Source organism: Triticum aestivum, chromosome 4A (genome assembly GCF_018294505.1).
Source record: "Triticum aestivum cultivar Chinese Spring chromosome 4A, IWGSC CS RefSeq v2.1, whole genome shotgun sequence".
Lineage (NCBI taxonomy): Eukaryota > Viridiplantae > Streptophyta > Magnoliopsida > Poales > Poaceae > Triticum > Triticum aestivum.
The window spans coordinates 130371098-130382437 of record NC_057803.1 but is presented as its reverse complement, the minus strand read 5'-3'; positions in this window follow the sequence as shown (position 1 = coordinate 130382437).

Here is an 11340-nt window from a genome sequence, read left to right as displayed (position 1 = left end):
ACTCCGAGAGTTCGGAGCCAGTGTCTGGGAAGAGTCTGGCTTTGTGATGGTTGACAGCGACACTGCGTCAGGAATCCCGTCTTTGGACCTGGCGACGCGCTCCAGATCTAAGGCCAGAGTGGAGGTTGGGGTCGTGAATCCTTGGAAGATCAGGTCTCCTTGGATATCATTGACATAATCCAGGTCTCCAAAACTAATCTGGTGACCTGGGGCGTAGCTGTCGATCTGCCCTAGATGGCCAAGCGAGTTGGCCCGCAGTGTGAAGCCGCCGAACACAAAGATTTGGCTGGGGAGAAAAACCCCCCTCAGGGCAGCATCGTTGTAGATGATTGATGAAGCCATCGAACCTTGTAGTGACGACACAGTGGAACTCTCAATGAAAGCACCAATGTCGGTGTCAAAACTGGTGGATCTCGGGTACGGGGTCCCGAACTGTGTGTCTAAGGTCAATGGTAACAGGAGACAGGGGACATGATTTTTTACCAAGGTTTGGGCCCTCTTGATGGAGATAATACCCTACATCCTGCTTGATTGATCTTGATGAGTATGAGGATTACAAGAGTTGATCTACCACGAGATCGTTGTGGCTAAACCCTAGAAGTCTAGCCTGTATGATTGTGATTGATTCTAAGGACTAAACCCTTCGGTTTATATAGACACCGGAGGGGCCTAGGGTTATACTAATTCGGTTACAGAGAAAGGAAATAATACATCCGGACGCCTAGCTTGCCTTCCACACAAAGGAGAGTCCCATCCAGACACAGGAGGAAGTCTTCTATCTTGTATTTTCATGGCCCAATAGTCCGGCCCATGTCACACAGGCCAGACGCCCGAGGACCCCTTAATCCAGGACTCCCTCAGATCTCACGAAGGTTTTGTTAAGTTTTGTGTGATTGAAGTTTTTAAGTTTTGGGTGAGATCACAATGGATGAAGGAATAAGGAGTGAAAAGAGCCTAAGCTTCGGGATGCCCATGGCACTCCAAGGTAATATTTAAGGAGTACCAAGCAACTAAGCTTGTGGGTGCCCCGGAAGGCATCCCCTCTTTCTTCTAACGACTGTCGATAATTTTACTTGGAGCTATATTTTTATTCGTCAGACATCATGAGTTTTGGTTGGAGCGTCTTATATTATATGAGTCTTTGGTTGTTTTTATTTTTAGTTTGTAACAATCATCCTTGCTGGATACACCTACTTGAGAGAGCCATAATGATGTTATGATTTGTTAGAATTGCTCTATGTGCTTCACTTCAATTTTTTTGAGCTATGGAATTGCTCTAGTACTTCGCTTATATCTTTTTGAGCATGGTGGTGGTTTAATTTTTTAAGAAATAATATCATGCTTCACTTATATTATTTTGAGGGTTGGTTAAATTTTTAAGAAATGCTCTCATGCTTCACTTATATTATCTTGAGAGTTAGAAAATTTTGAAGAAATATCCTCTCATGCTTCACTTATATTATTTTGATAGATGAAAATTTTGAAGAAATATTTATGCTCATGTGCTTCACTTAAATTTATTTGAGAGCTTGTTATTAGCAATGGTAATTTTCTTAAGATATGAATTTGGTCCCAAAGTGATAGATATTCAAGAGGGATATAATAAAAACTTTCATAGAGATCATTCAATATTAAAACTTGATTCCTTGCAATAGTTTTGTGATATGAACATAGTAATATGTGAGTCATGTTGGTGAATAATTATGCTTCGGGAAGAATATTGATGTTAAGGTTTGTGATTGCCTGTGCAAGCACGAAAGTCAATAGTTATACAATGAAGTTAGATCCTACTTGTGGTGCATTATTCAGTGCTAGTTATGTTCAATGCTTGTTTATGATCGTTTTTTTGTTTTTTGGTTGGTTGTTTCTCAATCTATTTGCTAGCCTTCCCTTGTACTAAGCGGGAATACTTCTTGTGCATCCAAATCCTAAACCAAGTTGTGCAAAATGAGTCCACTACGTACCTATATGCAGTATTTTCATGCCGTTCCAAGTAAATCTCTATGTGCAAACTCTAATTTTCAAAATGAATTTCCTTTTGGTGTGCCCGTACCGCTCATGAAGCGGCAGGGGGTGGCCAATATTTTCTATGGTTGGTAAGTTATTCTCAAGATGAGTGTTTATTCACTTTTCGTTGCACGAGAGTGTGGCAGGTAATAGGGATGCCTAGTCCCAAAATGAATTTTTTTATATATATTGTTCATAATAAATTCCTTGGAAAGTGTTGGTATGGAGGCCACCAATGGATACGACTAGTCATGGATTGTGAAAGAATGGTGGAAAAGAAAATAAACTTTATTTTATGTTTGGGAACCGCCTATGATTTACCTACCATGCATGGAAGATATTGGGAATTCTCGGTCATTTTTTTACAAGAAAATCATGCCTCTGAAAACAATTTTATCTCTCAAATCTCTGAGCTCTAGCACCTCTACAAATCTCTGATTCCTCTGCAAAGGGCCTATCTATTTACTTTTATGAAATATTATTTTTATTGAGTCTCCATCTTCTCTTATAAAGCACCAAACTAGGGAACAATATTATCATACTTGTGCATTGGATGTAGCTAATATTTGAGTGTGTTTCATGAATGGATCAATGATTGAGAATAATGGGCTAGGGATAGCTTTCTTTAGCGTTGATATTTCGAGAGACATGGTTGCTCGTTGATATGCTTGAGTATTGATGTCTTCATCTAAAATTATAGACTATTGCTTTGAATCACTTAAAGTCCAAATGTCCATGCTATAAAAGAAAAGAATATATGATGATTATGATATGTAGAATTCGACACCAAAAATTCTATTTCTACCATTTACCTACTTGAGCACGAGCAGGAATTAAGCTTGGGGATGCTTGATATGTATCCAACGTATCTATAATTTTTTATTGTTCTATGCTATTAAAATATAAATCTTGGATGTTTCATAAACATTTACTAACAACTTTATATCATTTTTGGGACTAACCTATTAACATAATGCCCAGTGCCATTTGTTGTTTTGTGCTTGTTTTTTTACTTTGCGGAATATGAATACCAAACGAAGTCCAATTGCCAAAAAACTTTTTGGAGATTTTTTTCTGGTGATAAGAGACCCTAGAAGGTTCTGGAGTACAAGAGAGGAGGCCTGTGGGGCCCACTAGACACCAGGGCGCCAGGGGCCTCTAGCGCCCTGATGGGTAGTGGGGACCATAGGCTTGACCTACCTTTACCTCTACAAATACTCTAAAATCCCAAAAAAAAACCTAGGAGAGTCGACAAGATACTTTTTTCGCTACCGCAAGTTCCAAAACCACGAGATCCAAAGTAGAGGCCTTTTCCGGCACTCTGCTAGAGGGGGCAATGATCATGGAGGGGTTCTTCATCATCCGTGTTGCCCCTCTGATGATGGGTGAGTAGTGTACCATAGACCTATTGGTCCGTAATTAGTAGCTAGATGGCTTCTTCTCACGTTTTGATCTTCAATACAATGTTCTGCTGATGTTCTTGGAGATCTGTTTGATGTAACTTTTTTGGCGGTGTGTTTGTTGGGATCTAATGAATTGTGAGTTTATTATCAGATCTATCCATGAATACTATTTGAGTCTTCTTTGAACTCTTTTATACATGATTGTTATAGCCTCGTATTTATTCTCCAATTTATTAGTTTGGTTTAGCCAACTAGATTAATTTATGTTTCCATGAGAAGAGGTACTTTGTGATGGGTTCGATCTTGCGGTGCTCAATTTCAGTGACAGAAAGAGACATGAAAAGCATCTATAGTTTCTATTAAGGGTAAAAAGATGGGGTTTATTCAGACGTTAGTTTATCTTGTCCACATCATGTCATCTTGCCTAATGCATTACTCCATTTTTCCATGAACTTAATACACTAGATGTATGCTAGATAGCGGTCGATGTATGGAGTAATAGTAGTAGATGCAGAATCGTGTCGGTTTACTAATCTTGGATGTGATGCCTATATACATGATTATTGCCTTGGATAATTAACTGCTTTTCTATCAATTTCCCAATAGTAATTTTCTTGCCCACCGTATGCTATTTTCTCGAGAGAAGCCTCTAGTGAAAACTATGGCCCCCGAGACTATTTTGTATCATATATAAAAACCAAAAATACCTTGCTGCAATTTTATTTTATTTATATTATTTTCTGTTTTAGTTAGATCTATTTATCAAATCTCATACAATTTAATCAATCTCAATACTGTTGAGGGATTGACAAGCCCTTTACGCGTTGTGTTGCAAGTATTTGCTGTTTGTGTGCAAGTGTTGTTTACATAGTGTTGCTTCGTTCTCCTACTGGATTGATAACTTTGGTTTCATAACTGAGCAAAATATTTACCTCTTTTATGCTGCATCATCCCCTCCTCTTCGGGGCAATACCAAGGCGTATTACAAGTAGCAATAAACCCCGTATTTTCACCCTTAATAGCAATGATACATGTGTGTCATGTCCCCTTTTGTCACTATGATTGAGCACCGCAAGATTGGACCCGTTACAAAGCACCTCTCCCATTGCAAGAAAAATCAATCTTGTTGGCCGAACCAAATCAATAGATCAGAGAGAAATACAAAGCTATAGTAATCATGCATAAAAGAGTTTAGAGAAAACTCAAATAATATTCATGGATAGATTTGATCATAAACTCACAATTCATCTCATCCCAACAAACATCCCGCAAAAAGTCATTACATCAAATGGATCTCCAACAACATCGAGGAGAACATTATATTGAGGATCAAATAGAGTGAAGAAGCCATCTAGCTACTAACTATGGACCCATAGGTCCGGTGTAAACTACTCACGCATCATCAAAGGGCCAACAATGATGATGTAGAGCCCCTTCGCGATCGAATCCCCCTCCGACAAAGTGCCGAAAAAGGCCTCCAGATGGGATTTCTGGTTCTGGAACTTGCGGCAGAGAAAAGAGTATTTCGTGGACTCCTTTGTTGGTTTCACGATTTTAGAGAATTTATAGAGGCAGAGTTAGGTCAAACGGAGCATCATGGGCGCCACAAAGTGCCAGAGCACGCATACCCCCGTGGGCGTGCCCTGGTGCCTCGTGGGCCCACGGTTCATCATATGGCCATATCCTGAAGCTTATAGTGTCTCTTTTGTCCAAAAAATTCGCTAAAAAGTTCTATGGCATTTGGACTTCGTTTGGTACTGATATTCTGCAAAACCAAAAACAAGCAAAAAACCAACAACTGGCACTGGGCACTAAGTTATTAGGTTAGTCCCAAAAAATGATATATAATTGCTTGAAAGTGTATATAGAACAACCAAGATTGAAAATATGATAGCATGGGACGATAAAAAATTATAGATACGTTGGAGACATATCAAGCACCCCCAAACTTAATCCATGCTCGTCCTCGACTAGGTAAATGATAAAAATAGAATTTTTGATTTGGAATGCTTCCTAAAATATTCATCATATATTCCTTTCTTTTGTAGAATGGATATTTGGACGTGAATGATTCAAAGCAATAGTCTATAATTTGACATGAAGACATCAATACACAAGCATACTAACAAGCAACCATGTATTTCAAAATATCAACACTAAAGAAAGTTATCCCTAGCCCGTTATGCTCAATCATTGATCCATTAGTGAAACACACTCAACATTAGCTACATCCAATGCAAAAGTATGAAAATAGTGCTTTCTAGTTGGTGCTTTATAAGAGAATATGGAGACTCAGATTTAAAATAAAAATTGCATAAAAGTAAATAGATAGGCTCTTCGCAGACGGAAGCAGAGATTTGCAGAGGTGCGAGAGCTCAAAGCTTAAATTACAGATAAAATTATTTTGAGAGGCATGCTTTTCTTATCAGTGAAAACGACCAAGAATTCCGAATATTTTCCATGCTAGACAAACTATAGGTGGTTCCCAAACAGAAAATAAAGTTTATTTCCTTTCCAACATTCTTGCGCAATCCATGGTTAGCTGTATCCACAAGTGCCTTCCATATCAACATTTTTCAAGGAATTTATTATTCTCATCATATTATTTATTTTCATTTCAGGACTAGGCATCCCTATTACATGACACACTCTCGTGCAATGACAAGTGAATAAACACTCATCGTGTGAATAAAATACTTAGCATGGAAAATGTTGGCCACCCTCGGGAGCTTCATGAGCGGTACAGGCACAAAAAACGTAAACTCATTTTGAAAAATTAGAGTTGGCACATGCAAATTTACTTGGAACGACATGGAAATACCGCATATAGGTAGATATCATGGACTCATTTGGCACAACTTTGGGTTTATGGAGTTGGATGCACAAGCAGCATTCCCGGTTATTACAAATGAAGGCTAGCAAACAGATTGAGAAGCGACCAACCAAAAAGCAAAAAACGGTCATAAGCATGCATTAAAAATAACTAACACTGAATAATGCACCATAAGTAGGATATAACTTCGTTGCATAACTATTGACTTTATGTGCATGCATAGGGGAACACAAACCTTAACAGAAATATTCTTACTAAAGCATACTTACTCACCAACATGACTCACATATTACTATCTCCATATGGCAAAACTATTGCAAGGAATCAAGTTTATCATATCCAATGATCTATATGAAAGTTTTTATTATATACATCTTGCATACCCATCACTTTAGGACCAAATTCATACCTTGTGCAAATTACCTTTGCTACTATAAACTCTCAAAAAGATATAAGTGAAGCATGAGAGTGCAAATATTTCTTCAAAAGTTCATCTTACCAACTCACAAAATAATATAAGTGAAGGATGAGAGTGTATTTCTCTATAATTTAATCTTATGAACTCTCAAAGTAATATAAGTGAAGCATGAGAGTTTATGTATCTCTTTAAAATATAACCACCGTTGTGCTCACAAATATACAAGTGAAGCACTAGAGCAAAAGCCTAGCTCAATAGATTTAAGTGAAGCACATAAAGTATTCTAGCAAATCATGATAAGTGTGTGGCTCTCTCAATAAAGTGTGTTTAGCAAGGATGATTGTGACAAACTAAAAGGAAAACAAATCAAAGGCTCATATAATACATGACGCTCCAAGCAAAAGTCATGATATGTGACGAATAAATATATAGCTCCGAGTAAAATTACCGATAGTTGGTTGAAGAAAGAGGGGATGCCTTCTGGGGCATCCCCAAGCTTAGTTTCTTGGGATTCCTTGAATATTATCTTGGGGTGCCTCGGGCATTCCCAAGCTTGGGATCTTCCCACTCCTTATTCCTTCATCCATTGTGATCTCACCCAAAACATGAAAACTTCAATCACATAAAGCTCAAAAAACCCTCGTGTTAGTATAATAAAGCAAATCACTACGTTAAGTATTGTTGCAACCCCATTCATATTTTGCTTTTGCATTATATCTATTGTATTATAACTTCTCCATGGCTTACACCCCCTATACAATCCATAGTTTTATCAAAACAATGCATCAAAAACAAAATCTTTCCAAAACAGAACAGTTTGTAGTGATCTGAACATTGACCATACTTCTGTAACTCCAAAAATTATGAAAACTTAGTACAACATGGGCAACTTGTATATAAATCATGTGTAAAGAATTCATAAATTTATCACGCTCTAGCAAATCACATTAATTCTGCTACTGGACGCAAAAGTTTTTGTTTTTGTACATAATCAAAGCAACTATCAACCAAATCATCCCAAAGGCTTTGCTTGGCACAAGCACTAATTAAAACGGTAAAAACACAATCATAACAGTAGCATAATTGTGTGCTTATTGAAAAATAGAAAAGTTACAAGAAATTAAAAGATAACTGTTGGGTTGCCTTCCAACTAGCGCTATTGTTTTATGCCCCTAGCTAGGCATAATGCATAGTTTCAAGTGTTGTCGTCTTTGATTTTTGTTCCATAGGTGGCCCTCATGATTGACTCATATCGTGGCTTAATTCTAGTTCTAGGGAAGTGCTCCATACCCTTATTTAATGGAAACTAAAGTTTTAATATTCCCTTCCTTCATGTCAATAACGGCACCTATAGTCCGTAAGAACGGTCTACCAAGTATTATGGGGCAAAAAGGATTCAATCAATATCAAGTACAATAAAATCAACAGGCACATAGTTCCTATTTGTAAGAATAAGAACATCATACATCCTAACCAAAGTCTTTTTAATAGTAGAATCTTCCAAGTGCAAATTAAGAGAACATTCATCCATATTGGTAAAACTTAACACATCACACATAGATTTTGGAATTGTGGAAACACTAGCACCCAAATCACATAAAGCATTGCACTCATAATTTTTAATCTTGAATTTAATGGTGGGTTACCATTTATCATATAATTTTCTCAGAATTGAAATCTCTAATTCTAGTTTTTCTTCTAAAGCTTTCATCATCGCTTCTACAATATCTTTAGTAAAAGCTTTATTTTGCTCATAAGTGTTGGGTGAATTTATCATGGATTGTAACAAAGAAATGTATTCAGTCAAAGAACAAATATCATAATTAATGTCTTTGTAATCCAAGAGAGTGGGCATATCACTACTTAGAGTTTTTACCTCTACAACCCCACTTTTATCACATTTTTCATCAAGATTTTCACCCTCTGAATTATGGAGACACCTTCTAGCTAAAGTTGACTCTTCTTTAATCCACTTTACATCAATTTTTATATTGCTAAACAAGGAATCAATAGATGAAACACCAATCATTTTAATATCTTCATCGTCACTACGAAAGAAACCAAGAGGAATCACTTTTTCTAAAAATTCTTGTTTAGCTCTTAGCGTAGCGGTTCTATCCTTACTCTCATCCATAGAGACATATAAAGCTTTAATTGACTAATTAATATCAATCCTGGGTGGCAAAATTTTAGCTTTAAGATTTTCCACATGATGAATAATTCTAGCAATGCTCCTAGACATATCATCAAGTTTACTGAATTTTTCTTCTATCATAGTTTTGAAAACTTTTTGAGTATTGATAAATTATTCAATATTACTTTCAAGATCATCGGCATCATATAATTCTTATTATAGGAATTATCATAGAAATTTCCATAATTATTAGAGGAATTTCCAGGAAACATACATGGATTAAAATTACCACTATAAGCATTACTATTAAAATTGTTTCGCGAGACAAAATTCACATCTATGGGATCATTATTTCTCTCAATCAAAGTGGACAAAGATACATCATTAGGATCAATAGGAGAATTTTTACTAGCAACCAATTTCATAAGTGCATCAACTTTATCACTCAAAATACTAATTTCAACAGAATTCACTTTTTTACTAGTAGGAGCTCTTTCAGTATGCCATTTTGAATAATTTGCCATAATATCATCAAGAAATCGAGTAGCTTCACCCAATGTAATTTACATAAAAGTATCACCTGCGGCGGAATCTAAAAGATTTCTAGAAAGAAAATTAAATCTCGCATAAAAAAATTATATGATCATCCACAAATTTAAACCATGAGTAGGGAAATTTCTTATCGTTAATTTCATCCTTTCCCAAGATTGGGCAACATGTTCATGCTAAAGTTTCTTGAAATTCATAATTTGATTTCTAAGGGAAATAATTATCGTGGGAGGAAAATATTTAGTAATAAAAGCATCTTTGCATCTACCCCAAGAATCAATACTATTTCATGGCAAAGATGAAAACCAAATTTTTGCACGATCCCGCAAAGAAAAGGAAAATAATTTTAATTTCAAATATCATTGTCCACACCTTTTTTCTTTTGCATACTGCACAATTCTACATAAGTGTTTAGATGGGACGCGGCATCTTCACTAGGACTACTAGAAAATTGTTCTTTCATGACAAGATTTAGTAAAGCAGCATCAATATCACAAGTCACTGCAATAGCAGCGGGAGGAGCAATCAGAGTACTAATAAAATCATTATTATTAGTATAGGAAAAATCACACAATTTTGTATTTTCTTGAGACATCAGGACTATGCAAAAAAGATTACATGCAAGCAAAGAAGCAAACAAGAAAAAGGCAAACATAAATATTTTTGTATTTTTGTAAAAAACTTTTTAGAAGTGGGGGAGATGAAAGCGAGAGGCAAATGGCAAATAGTGTAAATGCATGGATATGAAAGCTTATGTGTAGGTACTTGATAGCTGTTGATGATGTGTCCACAACAACGGTGCTGGAAATTCTTCCTGGTACTTGTGAGTTGCGTTGGGTTTTCCTCGAAGAGAAGAGGATGATGCAGTACAGTAGAGATAAGTATTTCCCTTAGTTAAGAACCAAGGTTATCAATCCAGTAGGAAAACCAAGCAATGACTCATTAACAACACCTGCACGGAAACAACAAATATTTGCAACCCAACGCGAACAAGGGGATGTTAATCCCTTGACGGTTACGAGAAATATTAAATTGTATAGTTTTTGATAGATAGAACGGAAAATACAAAATAAAATAAAAATGTAGCAAGGTATTTTTTATTTTAATATATGATAAAAGATTGACCCGGGGCCAAAGTTTTCACTAGAGGCTTCTCTTGAGAAAATAACATGCGGTGGGTAAGCAAATTATTATTTAGCAATTGATAGAAAAGAAAATAATTATGATGATATCCAAGGCAATTATCACATATAGGCATCACATCTGAGACAAGTAGACTGAAATGATTCTACAACTACAACTATTACTCCACACATCGACCGCTAGCCATCATGCATCTAGTGTATTAAGTTCATGGAAAAACGGAGTAATGCCTTAAGCAAGATCACATGATGTAGACAAGATAAACTCATGTACGGATAAACCCCATCTTTATACCCTTAATAGAAACGATACATGCGTGTCATGTCCCCTTCTATTACTGGGATTGAGCATGGCAAGATCGAACCCATTACAAAGCTCCCCTCCCGTTGCAAGAAAAATCAATCTAGTTGGCCAAACCCAATCAATAGATCAGAGAGAAATACAAAGGTATAGTAATCATGCATAAAAGAGTTTAGAGGAAACTCAAATAATATTCATGGATAGATCTGATCATAAACTCACAATACATCGCAGCCCAACAAACACACCGCAAGAAGTCATTATATCGAATAGATCTCCAAGAACATCGATGAGAACATTATATTGAAGATCAAATAGAGATAAGAAGCCATCTAGATACTAACTGTGGACCCATAGGTCCATGGTAAACTACACATGCATCATCGAGGGGCAGCAAGGATGATGTAGAGCCCCTCCGTGATCAAATCCCCCTATGATAGAGTGCCGGAAAAGGCCTCCATATGGGATCTCGTTGTTCTAAAACTTGCGGCAGCAGAAAAGGTATTTCGTAGACTCTATTGGTTTCACAATTTTATAGAATTTAAAGAGGCGG